Source organism: Globicephala melas, chromosome 2, assembly GCF_963455315.2.
Source record: "Globicephala melas chromosome 2, mGloMel1.2, whole genome shotgun sequence".
NCBI lineage: Eukaryota > Metazoa > Chordata > Mammalia > Artiodactyla > Delphinidae > Globicephala > Globicephala melas.
In genome coordinates, this window is record NC_083315.2 from 104,307,399 (window position 1) to 104,326,958 (window position 19,560).

Here is a 19,560-nt window from a genome sequence, read left to right on the forward strand (position 1 = left end):
GGACCAACCCTCCACGTGTCATTTAGGGATTTTTTTCAGTAGAACTCTTTTCAGTAGAGCTTCCCCAAACCACATTTGGGGAAGGGTAGAGGGAGGAAATCAGGACCACGGACAGCGTTAATGCTTCTTTTCCTGGGGACCAAAGCCAGGTTGTTCAGAGAGAAGAGAAAATGAATGGGTTGGCATCTGGAGGAAGTGTGGTGGGTGGTCAGGGAGAGATGTATACATAACCTTGTATCTCAATTGTATATTACTCTGAATTACCGCTAGGAAAATCTCTCTCTGAATCTCTCTCTTTCCCCCTCTTCCTTTCTTTCTTCCTCTCTCTTTTACTCTCCCTCTCTCTCCTTCCTTCCATTACTTCCTTTCTCCATCCTCAACCTGAAGTTCTTTTACACAAGGGTTGAGTGTAGGGAGATGTGACTATAAAAGAATAGCGTGAGGGAGTTTGGGGAGGTGATGAGACTGTTGAGTATTTCAATATTGGTGGCGGTTACATGAATCTATATGTGTGTTAAAATTCATAGCACTATATACCAAAAGAAGTCATGATGATTTAAAAATAAAAAATTTCTTACCATAGTTCACTGTCGCCACTGTTCCTCAGATGAGGAAACTGGGCTTAAAGAGGCACAAAGTCAGAAAATGGAAGAGCATGGATTCAAACACAGGCTCATCTAATTTTTTTTTTTTTTTTTTGCGGTACGCGGGCCTCTCACTGTTGTGGCCTCTCCCGCTGCGGAGCACAGGCGCCGGACGCGCAGGCTCAGCGGCCATGGCTCACGGGCCCAGCCACTCCACGGCATGTGGGATCTTCCCGGACCGGGGCACGAACCCTTGTCCCCTGCATCGGCAGGCGGACTCTCAACCACTGCGCCACCAGGGAAGCCCCAGGCTCATCTAATTTTAAAGTTCAAAATCTTTGCACTCTTTTTTTTTTGGGGGGGGTGCTGTGTTGGGTCTTTGTTGCTGCACGTGGGCTTTCTCTAGTTGCGGCGAGTGGGGGCTACTCTTGGTTGCAGTGCACGGGCTTCTCATTGCAGTGGCTTCTCGTTGCGGAGCACAGGCTCTAGGCGCACGGGCTTCAGTAGTTGCAGCACGTGGGCTTCTGTAGTTGCGGCATGCGGACTCAGTAGTTGCGGCTCGCAGGCTCAGTAGTTGTGGTGCATGGGCTCAGCAGTTGTGGCTCGTGGGCTCTAGAGCGCAGACTCAGTAGTTGTGGCACACGGGCTTAGTTGCTCCATGGCATGTGGGGTCTTCCTGGACCAGGGATAGAACCTGTGTCCCCTGCGTTGGCAGGTGGATTCTTAACCACTGCGCCATCAGGGAAGTCCAAAATCTTTGCACTCTTTATTGCTGCATGCCTTGAATGTTCAAATGAATAGTCCAGAAAGCATAGGCAGGATCTGTTATCCATCACTATAGTTTTGCCTTTTTGGGAATGCCATATAAATGGAATCATACAATGTGTGACTTACTGAGGCTGGCTTCTTAAACTCAACATAATGCCTTTAAGGTTCATCCAAGTTGTTGCATGAGCAATAGTTTGCTTCTGTTTATTGCCGAGTAGTATTGCATTGTATGCATGCATCACAGGTTGTTTATTCATTCACCTGTTGAAAGACATTTGGTTTGTTTCCAGATTTTTATAATTATGAATAGAGCTGCTATAAACATTTGTGTACAGATTTTAGCATGAACTTAAGTTTTCATTTCTAGAAGGTAAACATCTAGGGGTAGGATTCTAGGTCGTATAATAAGTGTATATTTAATTTTGTAAGAAACTGCTAAACTATTTTCTAAAGTGACTGTATTTTGCATTTCCCCCAGCAATGTATGAGAGTTCTAGTTGGTCTGCATCCATGCAAGCCCTTGGTACTTTTGGTACTTTTATTTTTAGCCATTCTAATAGATGTGTAGTGGTAGTTCATTGTGTTTTTAATTTGCAATTTCCTAATGACTAATGAAGTTGACATCTTTTCATGTGCTTATTTTCCACCTGTAAATCCTCCTTGGTGAAGTGTCTATGTCTTTTGTCCATATTTTAATGGAGTTGGGTTTGTCAGTACTTAATATATTCTGGATACAAGTAATTTGTCAGCTTTGTGATTTGTAAATCACACCCAGGGGTCTTTCCTGACTCACTCTGAGGCAAGTTTCCAGCAGGGTGGCAGTTTCTTACAGGGAAAGGTCTTAGAGATGGAGCAGCCCATGGGGTGGGCTCAGGAGCAGGGAGCAGTGGATTATGAGGACAAGGCAAGAGTAAAGTCCTGGGCCTGTTATTCTAATTACAGTAAAAAAATTTTTTTTCTCAAGCAAGCTGGAGTTACACCCTATAAATGTGGTTTTAATGACCTCTTCACCCCACTCATCATAGATCCTTTCCTTGATGATGTTTGAATGGCAAAGCTTTTTATGAATTTAAAGCCTACTCAATATAAATCACTTATTAAAATAAATAGCAATTTTTGGAGAAAACCTTAAATTCCCAAAACTCTGCCTTGACTCTCGTATAAGACTCCAAAAGTCACTATAACAAAGTACCACAAACGAGGTGATTTAAAACAACAGAAATTTATCCTCTCACAGTTCTGGCGGCTAGTCTGAGATCAAGGTGCTGGCAGGATTGGTTCCTCTGAGGGCTATGAGGAAGAATCTGTCCCACACCTCTCCCGTATATTTTGTTTACACCTGTCAATCCTTGGTGTTCCTTGGCTCATAGATGCATCACTCAATCTCTGCCTCTGTCTTCACATGGCCTTCTCCTCGTGTGTCTCTCTCCTCTTCTCTTTTTTTTTTGGCTGTGCCATGCGGCTTGTGGGGTCTTAGTTCCCTGACCAGGGATTGAACCCGGGCCCTTGGCAGTGTAAGTGCTGAGTTCTAACCACTGGACAGCCAGAGAATTCCCTCTTTCCTCTTCTTTTTTTTTAAAAAAATTAATTAACTAATTTGGCTGCATCAGGTCTTTGTTGTGGCGCGTGGGATCTTCACTGCGGTACATGGGCTTCTCTAGTTGCGGCGTGTGGGCTCTATAGCACAGGGGCTCAATAGTTGCGACATGCGGGCTTAGTTGCCCCACGGCATGTGGGATCTTAGTTCCCTGACCAGGGATCAAATCCACGTCCCCTGCATTGGAAGGCGGATTCTTTTTTTTTTTGCAGTACGTGGGCCTCTCACTGCTGTGGCCTCTCCCATTGTGGAGCACAGGCTCTGGACGCGCAGGCCCAGCGGCCATGGCTCACGGGCTCAGCCGCTCTGCGGCATGCGGGATCCTCCCAGACTGGGGCACGAACCCGTGTCCCCTGCATCGGCAGGCGGACTCTCAACCACTGCGCCACCAGGGAAGCCCTGGAAGGTGGATTCTTAACCACTGGACCACCAGGGAAGTCCCCCCTCTCCTCTTCTTATAAGGACAGCTATATGGATTAAGGGCCCATCCTACTCCAGTATGACCTCATCTTAAGTAATTACATTTGCAATGACTCTATTTCCATATAAGGTCACATTCTGTGGTACTGGGGGTTAGGACTTCATTATATAGTTTCTAAAGGATGCAGTACAACCATAACTATTCCGTCATTATACCCACATGCCAAGCCACTACACAGGGTATGACTATGTGAGGGTAAAAGTTGTCAGAGGAGCTGTGGGTGTGGGAGACACAATCACCAGGTTCCTGGGGAAGGAATGAACATTGGGGTGGGGTGGGAAGAGCAGATATTTTCCTGTTGGGCTTTATGACCTCGGCCCCGACAACTGTGACCCCAGGAGGAACTGGCTCTGTAGCACTTCCCTATGTGCTGGCATCAGCTGTACAGAGGCCCTCTTCCCATGAGTTTGAGCAAAGCCCTCTTATCTAGACCGTTTCTCCTTCTGACCCTGTGGTGCTGAGACTCTCTTATTGCTCTCAGTGTTGGTTAGGCGGGCCCACTCCTTGGACCCTACCCTCTGCATCACAGAATAAACATTGCAGTGATGCTGATGTGCTTATCTTTTTTTGGGAGGTTGGGCCAGCAACTGCTATTTCCGTGTCAGGGGTCCATGTGATGCTTGTTTGGTCTGCAGTGTTGGCCAAGCTAGAGTCAGTGCTTGTCAGCCCCTTGGGGTCCAGTTCATCCTGTGGGTTCAGTCCAGCTCCTTGCAGTCTCCACCAGCCCTACCACTTCTTGGGGGCCAGGCTGGCAGGGTGGGCTGACTGTTCTCCCCATGTCTCCAGTTGTCCAGCTTCCTGGAAAGAAGGGCTGCCCTGTGGATGTGCTGTCCTCAGGATCTGGGGGTCAACAGTGGGTGGGGCCCGAGCTACAGCTCAGTATGTGTGCTGGTTTCCCAAGCAAACATTACCCATAGGGCTTCTGCTCCTTGTATTTCACATTTAAAAACTCTTATTTAATTACATAAATATAAAACAAGAGTTAGGGCGTAAAAATTGTTTATTGTCATTCCAGCATAAGTTCTTTCATTTCTGAGATCCTGCCAAGATTTTTCTTTTTTAAAAAAATTTATGTACATATATCTGTTTTCTACATAGGGTTAGTGTTTATAATCAGATGTTTATGTTTATCACGATTTCTTTATCTTACGTCTACATTGATCAGTGGCAGAGCTGGAAGCCCAGATCTGTGGGCTGACAGGCAGTGGGGAAGATGGAGCTATGGGTCCCTGGTCTGAGCCAGGAGTAGCAGCTCCTTCTTGCACAGGCCAGGCCTATCTTCTTAGGCCTCTTCGGGACCATGGTGAAACCTGTATGAGGGCCCTTTAATGGCAGGCTTCTGAGAGTTAGCTGGAGTTTATGCTCCATTTGCCTTGTATTCGGGTATGTATGGCTGTGAGTGCACTCTTCCATCTCAGATGCTGGCGGGTCCGGCATTCAGAGCATTGCAGTTCACTTGCAGGAGGAAATTTTGGAGAACTTGACCTAACTCAGATTTCTCTTTTGGAAGACTGGAGACACCGTGTCATTTCCAAAGGAAGATGACAGTTGAATTGGGTGACTCTGATGTAGTTCAGGGGCCAGACTCACTCTGACATTCTAGGGGAACTTTCTTCTGGACTGGCATGGCCCTACTTCGTGGTGACTGTTGCAGTTGACAAACCCGTCCTGAAGACTTCCAGGGCTCATCCCTCCCCGCTGTCCTGAGCTCTTGTACTTGGGAAATTTTCCTTTTTCACTTGACAGATGCTTCTCTGGCTGCAGACACATTATTATTATTTTTTAAATTAATCAATCAATCAATTAATTATTTAAATCCTGAGAGCAACAGGAAGGTGCTCTAGGGTTACCTGTTGGTAATGAACATACTCAGATTTGCATTTTTATAAAGTATTATTTATTCATTTATTTTTGGCTGTGTTGGGTCGTCGTTTCTGTGCGAGGGCTTTCTCTAGTTGCGGCAAGCAGGAGCCACTCTTCATCGCGGTGCGCGGGCCTCTCACTATCGCGGCCTCTCTTGTTGCGGAGCACAGGCTCCAGATGCGCAGGCTCAGTAGTTGTGGCTCACGGGCCCAGTTGCTCCGCGGCATGTGGGATCCTCCCAGACCAGGGCTCGAACCCGTGTCCCCTGCATTGGCAGGCAGACTCTCAACCACTGCACCACCAGGGAAGCCCCAGACACATTATTGAGAGGGATGAATGCAAGGTATCAACAGCCCAAGCCTGGGACTGTCTCCAGAAATAGTTATGGAGAGTTTGCTACGGCACATCTATGCCCTGAATTGTACTGGCTGAGGCACAAGGTTTGTGGGAAGAGAAGGGAGAGGAGGAGAAGGAGGGAGGAACAGGAGAAGGAGGAAGAGGTGGTGTGGAGGAAGAAGGTAAGTCAGTGCTAGTATTACTCTGGATGGTAAATCCTGTTGTGCAGGTGAAAATGTTTTCTTTAATAATTCTTAACACCACACAATGGACAAGGGAATTGGTAGGAAAGATTATTACTTAGCAAGAAGGGAGCCCAGTGCTAGTGTTCATTCAAGCTAGAAAGGCGGAGCTGGACTCCTCCTTGCAGAGCAGAGTAGCTCTGGGGGGAGAGAGGAGAGTCCCACAGACACACTGCAGGCTGCATCCTGATTGAAGTTTGCTGGGGATACAACCAGCAGGGGCTTTGTTGTTCTTGGAGAGCCTTCCTGGGCACAGGCGGGGCCAGGCTCCTGTGGAATGCAGGGACTACCAGGGAGGGCTCTGGCTTTGGGGTTCTCCTGCAGACTGGCCAGGCTTCTGTGGCTAACTGCCATTTAGGACTTCGTTAATCCAGGACACATATGGGGAGATTCGAGTGAAGACACCAGGAGGCTTTGTGTCTGTACTTCCATAAGACTCAGTACCTGGGCCACTCCAGCACACAGAAGGGGGCCCCCAGAATTGCCCTGTGGGTTAGAGAAAGCAGATCCTGAGCAGCAGGCATTCTTCTCTCCTTTCTGTCACGTCATCCTGGTTCTCTCAGCACCCCAGTCAAGATACCCCAGAATCTGGCTAGGGATCCTGGCTCCTCACGGAGTCCTTAGACAGGGGTTTCCTGTCTTCATTCTCTCTCTGGCATAGAACCACAACTCTAGTCCTGTCCCTTCCATCTTCTTCACTTCTCTCCTGGAGCCCTGTACGGCAGGATAGACGGGAGGGTTAGAAGCAGGACGTGGCTATAGAAGGATGGCACCCGGAAGGAGGAGTCCAGTTCCACAGTCCTAGAAACCCATGAACTCAGACATGTTCACTGTACTCGGGACTTCCTGACCCCATCGCCGCCCAGGAGGACGCTGTCTCCCAAGTACTGAGTTGGGAGACGGAGGTGTAGGTATGTGGTTACCTTGTATGCTGATCTTCTCTTCCTGGGATTGCCTGCACAGATTTGGAGGTTATGACTGGGCAAAAGAAAGTGGTTGCAGGTCTTGTCATCCAGGAGTCTGAGCTTCACCTCCCTCAGAGTATGTGACACTGGCTCTGTCACCCTTGTCTTCCCCTAGCCAGCTGCCTGGCACATCCTCCTGGGTGGAATGAAGGTAGATGGGTAGGCAGGGGGATTGTCCCTGTGGTGTGGGTCAGCTCGGCTCTTGTTCGTAGCCGTGAGGGAGGAAGAGCAGGTGGATTGCCAGTCCCAGGGAGAGTGGAGGGAGTGGTGTGGTAGAAGGTCCCCAGGTAGGGCCTAGAGCTTCTCCCCAGTGGGGTGGTGATGACATGGAGTGGAGGGGGCCCCAAGGAAATGGGTTGGCATAGAATGAGAAATGCACAGCTCAGGAGAATGGGTAAAGGAGGGGCTGAGAAGTGAAAGAACGATGGCACCTTCAGTAACATGTCACTGAGGTTGCTGAAAAAGCTGTTCTTCGACCTCCAGCTACTGCCATGTGGATTCTTTCTATTTCGTGTCATGAGCTCCAAGAGTGACCCTAACATGCCTGCAGGGAGGGAGGAGAGAGGCAGGAAAAGGTGCTGGTCTCTGGAGGAGGGACCATTGTGAGCAAAGAGACCCCAGGCCCACTTGTGCCCCAGTGCAGGGCCACCTGAGGAACGCAGATCTTGCTCAGGGCAGAAGCTCCCCCCAGAGATCATAGCCGTTTCAGGAAGGCCCAGGCCCAGGCAGCTACATGGACTGCGAGAGCTCTGCCAGCACCAGGATAAGGAGGCAGGGTTGGCCTGCCTTGACCCGGGCTGCCCTGAATGATGCCCTGGCCTCTGGAAATGGACATGACAAATGAAACTGGCCTGGCTCCTCCCAGTGTGCATTGCTGATCATCCTGAGATGAGCAGGCACAAGAATCCCTGCCTTGGAGTGTATAACTCTGGTTCTTACAGCTCCTCACACGAGAAGAGAGCTATTCAAAGTTTTCTTACCTTCCTTAACAGTGAGCACCTGTCAGCACAAATTTTTTTTTTTTAAGATTTTATTTTATTTATTTGGCTGCATTGGGTCTTTGCTGCTGCATGTGGGTTTTCTCTAGTTGCAGCGAGAGGGGGCTACTCTTCGTTGTGGTGCGTGGGCTTCTCATTGTGGTAGCTTCTCTTGTTGTGGAGCACAGGCTCTAGGAGCATGGGCTTCAGTAGTTGCGGCACTTGGGCTCGGTAGTTGTGACTTGCAGGTTCTAAAGTGCAGGCTCAGTAGTTATGGCGCACAGGCTTAGTTGCTCTGCGGCACGTGGGATCTTCCTGGACCAGGGATTGAATCCGTGTCTCCTGCATTGGCAGACGGATTCTTAAGCACTGCACAAATTCTTTTTTTTTTTTTAATTAATTAATTAATTTTTGGCTGCATTGGGTCTTCGTTGCTGCGCATGGGCTTTCTCTAGTTGTGGCAAGTGGGGACTACTCTTGGTTGTGGTGCGCAGGCTTCTTGTTGCAGTGGCTTCTCTTGTTGTGGAGCACAGGCTCTAGGAGCGTGGCCTTCAGTAGTTGTGGCTTGCGGGCTCTAGAGCGCAGGCTCAGTAGCTGTGGTGCATGGGCTTAGTTGCTCCATGGCATGTGGGGTCTTCCCAGACCAGGGCTCGAACCCATGACCCCTGTATTGGCAGGCGGATTCTTAACCACTGCGGCACCAGGGAAGTCCCCAGTACAAATTCTTGACTTATGAGAAACCCACCACAGGTGGCAACGTATTCCTCGTCAGGGATTATTTCCAGATGGGCCTTATAGGGGCGGGAGTGTGGCTTGGACTCAATGCCACTGATAATCTCCTCTGAAACAGAGAATCCAAATCCTCAAACACAGGCTCACCGAACTGTCAGACAGAGCGTTAGGTGAGAAAAATGAGATGAATGATGTGCGACAATCCCCTGCATCCTCACCCTCACCTCTAAAGTAGCTCAGACCTCTCCACGTGTCATTCTGTTGGCTTCCCCTTCTCCAATGCACCCTGTCAGTCCTCATCATACTTTTGAGAACACAGTGGCTAGTCTTGATTCTGAGTTGCTGTGAAACATTTCTTCATCCCCATCCTGACGTCCACATGAGAGCAAGGCCAGAGAAGGACCATGAATCAGAATCATGGATATTTTGAGGAAAGGTAGAGAGGAACTTCCAAAGCCATTTTCCTGTTCTTCCTCCACCCAAGACTTCCCGTCCCTGGGACACTGTCATCATCTGCAGGGAAAGGGTATGACTCTTCCAGATAGAGGTTCCCCCCCTGGAACACTTGCAATGGGATCTTGCAGGGTCAATTTAGGGTCCTCTTTGATTCAGCTTAGTAAGTTAAGAGTACCCAGAGGACAGAAAAGTTCCACCCTGGACTCACCAGCTCTAGCTTCAGGAGGCAAGAGAAAGAGCAGTAGAAGGAGTAGGACCTGCATTTTCCCAGGGATGCTGCCCATTGTAAGCTGCTTCTGTCACTCCCTCCCTCGCTCCTGCTTTTATAACTCCAGAATTAAAAGAAAAAGGGAGGGTAAACAACAAGGTCCTACTGTATAGCACAGGGAACTATATTCAATATCCCGTGATACACCATAATGGAAAAGAATATAAAGAAGAATGTCTCTGTGTGTGTAACTGAGTCACTTTGCTGTAAGCAGAGATTGCCACAAACTGCACTTCAATTAAAGAAAAATAAGAGTGTTAAAAAAAAAAAGGAGGGAGGACTGCAAACCACAGAAACAACATAATCACATCTTTGCCTTTCACTCTGGCCTGGCTGTTTTCCTCATCAAAAATTCTCTCAACTATCCTCTCTGCTCTGCTGGTATTGAAGCTTCAGTCAGAGCCCAAGAGTCCTGACTCCTCAGATGAGGCATTCACTTTCTCATCTAATGAAACTCTCTTGAGCCAGAGAAGTAACACAAATGGAGGGGAGGTGGGGATTTTTAGATGCTGTAAGAATCTAAATAAGGATGAGCAAACTTTTTTCTGTAAATAGCCAGATAGTAAGTATTTTTAGCTTTGCAAGCCATACTGTCTCTCTGGCAACTATTCCACTCTGTTGTCATAGCACAAAAGCAGTCATACACAATATGTAAACAAGCAAGTGTGACTGTGTTCTAGAAGATCCATCCTTCCTTCAGTCCAAAGATTCAGTAGAAGAATAGAATGTGGCAGTGAGAGAAGGAAGGAAAAAGGGAGAATTTGTTGACTGCCCACAATATGTTTGGCACTGATAGGACTTAACACACATCATCTCATTTAATCTTTTTAACAGTCCTTTTGGGTTAATAGTATTATACAAAATTATGGAACACACAACTGAAGCTCAGAATGTCACATAGCAGCAAGATCTAACATTTAATATGTCAGATTCTGAAACTCATATTTTCCATTTCACTAATCTGAATAATGAGAAATGGGAGTTGAAGGGTTAGTCCAATGACTGGGGAAAGGAATGCAATGTATGAAGGAAAACGTGTGTTCTCTAGGGGGTGCTGGGGTTTCCGCTTGTGCACTGAGGGTCATTTTTAGTTGCATAATAAAATGATACCTGCACCTGCATCATTTGAGTTGTTACTCTGGGCTTTCATTATTTTATTTGACACTGAGAAAGGGAAAAACTGTTCTCAATTAGACGATAACATGCCATTGATTACAAGATTCATTACTGTTGTAAAGAGGTTAAGATGTGAAATATTGTGCATCTTGGAATCAATGAAATATGGTATACTATAGGTGGAAGCTTTGTCCCATTCACCCTAACATCAACCCTGAGAAATATTATTGTTTCCATTGTACAGAAGAGGAAACTGAGGCTCAGAGAATTTGAGTCACTTGACAAGATTTCATAGCCATGACTCCAATCACATGATCTTTCCATATAACATCTGGCTTTCCTGGACTGTAAAAATAAATCAAAAGAAGGATCAAGGATATCAAGAAGGATCTAGAGAGGATTTCTTCACCAGTTCCCATAATTTTATAAGATACAATTTTTATAATAAATCCCTTATTGTACATCACTCATAGTGCTTCTGCTTCCCTAATTGAACTCTAAATAATAGAGATATTTGTTTTGAAGAGGACGCAGGGAAACCTAAACTTAGCTTTTGAAAATTGGCCCGGGTTATCTATTAGTTCTCTAATTTGATAAATTTAAAGGTACTACTTACCCTGTTGTAAGTGGTTAAAAATATTAGTTATAAGTTGTAAATGCTTATTTATGGCAAACAGCAGCAAATCTGTTACTTAAATTATTACCTACTGTAGATATCTGTAATCAATGGGAAGACTTTAGATGACCAAGTACTCTCTTCAATAGAACATATTAGTGGAAATAAGGAGTATAATGGGGTTGATTGATTGATTCTGAGAGTTCTCCCCAGAGTCAGGATTGGAACCTTGCTCTCCCAACTGCCAGGCCAGTACTCTCCAAGATGTAACCCCTAAGAGCAGCAAGAGGGTTTAAGTTCACCTAGCCAACTTCTTCACCAGCAGCTTGCATCCCAACATCCCTGGCCAAGTGGCCATGACTACTCAGATGGCAATGTGGACAGAAAGTACATAGAATTCAACCTCTTCCCTTTTCTGCCCTACATATAAAACCACATGCACAAAGAAAATACATACCGTATGATAGTTCATATAATGCTTAAAGACAGCTGTCATGCACAGCTGCTTTGTTGCAACCCAGGGAAATTCCACTGTAAGTTAAGTCCCTTCACCCCTGACCCTGGTTAGTTCTTCATTTGTTCCCCATGAGATAGCTGGTAGTCTATTCACCACACAAGACCCTATCCTCTGTGAACTGTACTCAGAGCCTGGGGCTGGGATCCTCTGTGGACCAGGTTCTCCTGAATTCTGTCCAGCCAGTGCTGAGATAACCAGATAAGGCAATGAAGCAAAGAAGCTCAATGGGAGAAGGGCCCATTCTGTGTCCCAGAGGGAAGCTTAAGTAAAGATCAGGTCCAAGAGTGAGCTAAGGGACCCATCTTCCTAACGCAGCCACCATTCTTCTCAGACAGTGAGTTTTGAACAAAGGGTCGATGAGGGAGTCACAGGCCTGTGGTGTCATCCTTATCTTGAGACTGTTTTATGTTTCCTTTAGGAAGAAATGTGACCTTTATCAGCTCTCCAAAACAGCTGATTGAGAGGATGGAGAAAAGAATACTTCTGTCCAAGTCAGAAACTTCCACGGCCTTGATGAGGCTCGTGATGAGAAAGGGATGAAATTGGAGGAACCAACATCCCTATCTGGGTTTCATTTCATTCTAAGTTACTCCCAGGATTCCCCACAGTTCAAGAAGGAGTCTAGAGAAGGCTGGCCACTCCCACCCTGCAGTTTGTTAAATGCAAATTGTTAGGCTAGTCAGTACTTCCCCAGTCTCCACCAGGACTAAAAATTCCCTCAAAACAAGGGAACGAGGGCAGCCTTATTTCTTTTACTCTAAAAAAGTGGCAGGTAGGAATGTCATTGCACACATTCAGATGGTAGGAAAACCCATATGATGTATTTGCTTGAAGGCAATTAGAATCTGAGTCTAAATGCTCATCTAGCTGGACGGGGCAGAAACACGATCCCTTTCATGACTACAAGCTGCTGCCTGTGCAGAATCAAACTGGAATCAAAGAGGCCCACGTGGTCTGGACAAATGGAGAAACGTCTCTGCTATTTGAGCTGTCAGGGTTACTGCTGCCTCCACTTGGTCCAAGACGACCTAGACTTTTCAACCTTAGAGAGGTCTTGGCTGAGAGGCCACATGTAGAGTGTGTGATTTTTTGCTGAGCAAGGACCGCCCTGTGCTGGGCTCACCTCACCAGACACTCCCAGCAGCCATCCCTCCAAGGTCTTGCACTGCTATGCAGCACTGCCTGGGAGCTGAGTGTGAGTTCCAGCTCTGTGCAGGTGCCATCCTGCCCCAAACACACAGCACCATGTTCTTCTGTGGCACGGGGTCCATACTCTGGGATCATGTAACTCTCAGAAGCACGCCTTTTCACATCTTGTTGTGCAGAAATCATGCAGTGGCACAATCTCCTAGTGACTTGGGGCACTTTTCCAAAGGAAGAGCGATGATGTCACACAGCTTCTGATTTAGAGCTGGAAAAAACCCTAAGACATACTAAGGACCTGGCTCCTTGATTGAAAAAGACAAAAAGGAAAATACAGAAACAAAACAAAAATAACATTTAAAAAAGTTGTCCAGCCACATACATGTTCAGTGTAAGTATAACATTTATTTTGAGGAAATGGTTCTGTGGCTTGAAACAGGTTTAAGAATCTTTGTTGCAGACCCTCATCCTCCTTTGAGTGATGAGGGAGACAAAGTCCCAGGAGGCTGTAGTGACCGACGGGAGGCACCACAGAGTTAGGACAGAGCCTGGACTGAGCCAGGCTCCCTGACAGCCAAGCCAGCAAGAGGCCTTCCATGTTTCTTTCTTTCTTATTTTTTTTTTAAAAGATTTTATTTATTTAAAATTTATTTTATTGAAAAATAGTTGATTTACAATGTTTTATTAATTTCTACTGTATAGCAAAGTGATTCAGTTTTATATATATATACATATATGTATATATTCTTCCACTCTCTCTCTCTCTATGTGTATATATATATATATATATATATATACACACACACATACACATTTTTTTCATATTCTTTTCCATTATGGTTTATCACAGGATACTGAATATAGTTCCCTGTGCTATACAGTAGGACCTTGTTGTTCATCCGTTCTATATGTAATAGTTTGTATCTGCTAATCCCAAACTTCCAGTCCATCCCTCCCCCACTACCCTTCCCCTTGGCAGCCACAAGTCTGTTCTCTATGTTTGTAAGTCTGTTTCTGTTTCATAGATAAGTTCGTTTGTGTCATATTTTAGATTCCACATATAAGTGATATCATATGGTATTTGTTTTTCTCTGTCTGACTTACCTCACTTAGTAAGATAATCTCTAGGTCCATCCATGTTGCTGCAAATGGAATTATTTCATTCTTTTTTTATGACTGAGTAGTATTCCTTTGTATTTATGTACCACACCTTCTTTATCCATTCATCTGTTGATGGACATTTTGGTTGTTTCCATATCTTGGCTATTGTAAATAGTCCTTCAGTGAACATTGGGGTGCATGCATTCTTTTGAATTATGGTTTTCTCCAGATATATGCCCAGGAATGGGGTTTCAGGGTTATATGGCAACTCTATTTTTAGTTTTTTGGGGAACCTCCATACTGTTTTCCATAGTGGCTGCACCAATATACATTCCCACCAACAGTGTCAGAGGGGTTCCTTTTTCTCTACACCCTCTCCAGCATTTGCTATTTGTAGACTTCTTAATAATGGCCGTTCTGACCGGTATGAGGTGGTACCTCACTGCAGTTTTGATTTGCATTTCTCTAATAATTAGTGATGTTGAGCCCTTTTTCATTGCCTGTAACCATCTTTCTTTTCTTTTTTTTTAAAATAAATTTATTTATTTATTTATTTTTGGCTGCATTGGGTCTTCATTGCTGTATGCAGGCTTTCTCTAGTTGTGGTGAGCGGGGGCTACTCTTCGTTGTGGTGCTCAGGCTTCTCACTGCGGTGGCTTCTCTTGTTGCGGAGCACAGGCTCTAGGTGCACAGGCTTCGGTAGTTGCAGCACGCGGGCTTCAGTAGTTGTGGCACGCAGGCTCTAGAGCACAGGCTCAGTAGTTGTGGTGCACGGGCTTAGTTGCTTCACAGCATGTGGGATCTTCCCGGACCAGGGCTTGAACCCATGTCCCCTGCATTGGCAGGCAGATTCTTAACCACTGTGCCACCACGGAAGCCCATATTTTCTTTCTTTTAAATATTTATTTATTTGGCTCTGCTGGGTCTTAGTTGTGGCACCCGGGATATTTGTTGCCATGTGTGAGATCTTCGTTGCAGCATGCAGGATCTTTAGTTGGGGCATGCAGGGCCTTTAGATGTGGCATGTGGGATCTTTTAGTTGTGTCATGCGGGCTCTTAGTTGTGGCATGCGAGATCTAGTTCCCTGACCAGGAATTGAACCCGGGCCCCCTGCATTGGGAGCACAGAGTCTTAACCATTGGTCCACCAGGGAAGTCCCTGCCCATCTTTCAATGTGTTATTTTTTTGTTGTTGTTGTGTTGTATGAGCTGTTTGTATGTTTTGGAAATTAAGCCCCTTTTCGGTTGCATCATTTGCAAATATTTCCTCCCAGTCTGTGGTTTGTCTTTTCATTTGTTATGGTTTCCTTTGCTGTACAAAAGCTTTTAAGTTTGATTAGGTCCCATTTTTTTTTTGTTTGTTTGTTTTGCTTTTATTTCTATTGCCTTGGGAGACTGACCTAAGAACATTTTGGGTCGATTCATGTCAGAGAATGATTTGCCTATGTTCTCTTCTAAGAGTTTTATGGTGTCATGTCATATATGTAAGTCTTTAAGTCATTTTAAAAATAAATATTTACAAATGTTATATCCTCTTATTGGATTGACCCCTTTATTGTTTTTTTTTAAATTTATTTATTTATTTATTTGGTTGTGCTGGGTCTTAGTTGTGGCAGGCAGGCTCCTTAGTTGTGGCTCATGGGCTCCTTAGTTGTGGCTCACTGGCTCCTTAGTTGCAGCATGTGGGCTCCTTAGTAGTGGCATGCAAACTCTTAGTTGTGGCATGAATGTGGGATCTAGTTTCCTGACCAGGGATCGAATCTGGGCTCCCTGCATTGGGAGCATAGAGTCATAGCCACGGCGCCACCAAGGAAGTCCCAAGTCTTTAAGTCATTTTGAGTTTACTGTTGTTTATGGTGTGAAGGTGTCTTCCATGTTTTCTAACCCCTGCCTTTGTGAGTATTTCCTGGCATCCCTGAACAAGACTTGAGCCTCTAATCAGACACCTACCTCCCCAGAGAGAAAACCTCTGGGCTCCTGTGGCAGGCATTCTCTTACAAGTATTCAAAACACTGTCCTGGTGAGCTGGTCTGTCTGCTCATGGGCATATTTGGATGGAAGCAGGTACGCACCTTAAACATGCTGATTCCTTCAAATTTTCTTGTCCATAGACATATCCTCCATCTCCTACCTTCAAGGAAACGATCCTTCCCTTGTTTAAAGATCTCTGTAATGGAAATAAAAAAATAAAATAAAACATCTCTGTAATGACCACCAAGGAAATGCCTCTACTCATCAAATGCCTCTCCCACCACCCCTTCTTCCCTCAAGACTCATAAGAAGAGACAGGTCCCAGGGTGGCTAGGGAGGGAATTGCCCAAAGGACTCAAGTTCTTGCTAATTTGTTTCAAGAATGTGTATTGGGATGACTCTGCCTTCCCTGCCCACCACCATACTTCTGCCAGTACCACTCCTTGTAGACTTGCAGACCTTCCAGTGTTTATTTCCTGTCTGGGTAGCCCACACAATACTGCTATAAACTTTCCTCTGAGAAATGCTTTTGCTGCATTCCATAGTTTTTGGATCATTGTCCTTTCATTTTCAGTGTCTCATGGCATTTTAAAATTTCCTCTTTGATTTCTTCAGTGACTCATTTGTTGTTTATAGCATATTGTGTAGCCTCCATGTGTTTGCATTTTTTGCAGTTTTTTTCCTTGTAATTGATATCTAGTCTCATAGTGTTGTGGTTGGAAATGATGCTTGAAATGGTTTCTATTTCCTTAAATTAACTGACACTTGTTTTTTGGCCTAGCATGTGATATATCCTGGGGAATTTTCCATGTGCAGTTGAAAAGAATGTGTATTCTGCTGCTTTTGGATGAAACGATCTATCTATCTGTCTATGAAGTTCATCTGATTTAATGTGTTATTTAAGGCCAGTGTTTCCTTATTTATTTTCTGTCTGGACGATTTGTCCATTGATGTAAGTGGGGTGTTAAACTCCCCTACTATTGTGCTACTATCGATTTCTCCCTTTATGTTTGTTAATATTTGCTTTATGTACTTAGGTGCTCCTATGTTGGGTGCATATATATTTACAATTGTTATATCTTCTTGGATTGATCCCATGATCATTAAGTAATGTCCTTATTTATCTCTTTGTTTTAAAGTCTGTTTTATAAGTAGTGTTTATTTTAAAGTCTATTACATCTGATATGAGTATTGCTATCCTGGCTTTCTTTTTGTTTCATTGGCTTGGAGTACTTTTTCTATCCCCTCACTTTCAATCTGTGCATATCTTTAGAGTTGAAGTGAGTCTCTTGTAGGTAGCATATAGATGGATCTTGTTTTTCTATCCATTCAGCCACTCTGTGTCTTTTGATTGGAGCATTTAGTCCATTTATGTTTAAAGTAGTTATTGATAGGTATGTACTTATTGCCATTTTGTTCATTGTTTTTGGGTTTTTTTCATGTTTCTTTTTTGCTCCTTTCTTCTTTTACTCCCTTCCCTTGTGATTTGATGACTGTCTTTAGTGTTATCTTTGGATTCTTTTCTTTTTTTGTGTGTGTCTATCTATTATAGATCTTTGATGTGTGTCTCTTTTTTTGTGTGTATCTATTATTGATCTTTGATGTGTGGTTACCATCAAGCTTATATCTGTCTATCTATCTGTCTATCTATCTATCTATCTATGGTTATTTTAAGGTGCTGGTCTCTTAAGTTCGAACACATTTTTACAACCTGAATTTTTACTGTCCTCCCGTATTTATTTTTGACATCTTTTTGTTTTGTGTATCCCTTAACTACTTATTGTGGATAGAGATGATTTTACTACTTTTGTCTTTTAGCCTTCCTACTAGCTTTATAAGTGGTTGATTTACTACCTTTACTGTATATTTACCTTTACTAATGAGACTTTTCCTCTTGTAATTTTCATACTTCTAGTTGTGGCCTTTTCTTTTCAACTTAGAGTAGTCCCTTTAACATTTGTTATAAAGCTGGCTTTGTGATGCTGGAGTCTTAGCTTTTTGTTTGTCCGTAAAACTTTAGATTTCTCCATCAAATATGAATGATAACCTGCTCGGTAGAGTATTCTTGGTTGTATGTTTTTCCCTTTCATCACTTTAAATATATCATGCCACTCCCTTCTGGCTTGCAAAGTTTCTGTTGAAAAGTCAGTGGATAGCTGGGAGTTCCCCTTGTTGCTTTTCCTTTGCTACTTTTAATATTAATATAAAACTAATATTTAGTTATTGGCATTTTAATTACAGTGTGTCTTGGTGTGGTCAACTTTGTGTTGATCCTGTTTGAGACTGCCTGTGCTTCCTGCACATGGATATGTGTTTCATTTCTCAGGTTAGGAAAATTTTCAGCTATTATGTCTTCAAATATGTTCTCTGGTCTTTTTTCTCTCTCTTTTCTTTCTGCGATCCCTATACTGTGAATGTTAGTATGCTTGATGTTGTCCCAGTGTTCTCTTAAACTATCCTCATTGAAAAAATTCCTTTATCTTTTTTTCTGTTCTGGTTGAGTGATATTCACTATTCTCTCTTCCAGTTTGCTGATCTGCTCCTTTGTATCATCTAATCTACTGTTGATTCCTTCTACCGTGTTTTAAAATTTCAGTTATTGTGTTCTTTAGTTCTATTTGGTTCTTTTTTACATTTTCTAACTCTTTGTTTTATATATTACATAGAGCTCTTTGATTGTGATATGTTGCAGTGATTTTTTTCCAAGTTGTTGTCTGTATTTTGACTTTTCTTACACTTTTTTGACATACAAACTTAAAAAAATTGTATTTTACATATCAAAATTTATTTATCAATCTCTTCTTTTAATGTTCCTGGATTTAGCTAGAAGGGCTTTCTCTACTCTAACTTTATAAAGGTATTTATTGACATTTATTTATTACTATGTTTTTACTTCATACGTTTGTGTCTGTTATCTATTTTGAGTCTGTTCTGGCGGTTTACGTGATATATGACTCCAGTTTAACAAATGACTAACTAATTGCTCCAATATCATTTATTAAAAAGTCCATCTTTTCCCCAGTGATTTGTAATGCCACCTTAGTATAAACTGCATTTCCATATGTAGTTGGGTATGCTTGTGAATTTTCTATTCTGTTTAATTGGTCTCTCTGTCTACTCAGGAGTGGACATTACACTGTTTTCAGAAAAGAAGTTTTATAGGATGTTTGTAATATCTGACTAGCTATTCTTTCATGCTTATTTTCCACATAAATTTAAGAAAGTATCTAGAACTTGTATAACACTAGGAGAAAAAAATAATATTTTTATTGGACACATTAAAATTTTATATTGACTTTGGGAGAATCAGTGCCTTTTTGGTATAGATCCACCCTATTCAAGAATTAAGAATATCCTGCTATTTCTCAGGTCTGTTTTTGTATTTTTCAGGAGTACTTTAACGTTTTGCTTGAATAGGTTTTTCACAGTTCTGATTAAGTTTTTCTTAAGAATCTTATGTTTTTTGTTGCTACTGCAACAGATATTTCTTTACAGTTCGTATCTTCAAACTGGTTGTTCTTTATATATGTGAAGGCTATGGAGTTCCTTCTAATTTTGAAACAATCTCAAGAATAAAGAAAAGTTGCAATTATAATACAAAAAACTTTTGTTTTCCTGAACTATTTGAGACTAAAGTTACTGACATGGTACTCCATCAACTTCCCAAATACTTTAGAGTGTAATCCCTACAAACAAGGACACTCTTACATAACCACAGTCCAATGATCAAACCTAGGGAATTAACATTGATGCCACCAATACCATCTAATCCTCAGACAGTGAGAAACCTGGCTCACTAGCCTTAATATGTTTACATATTTGATTAAT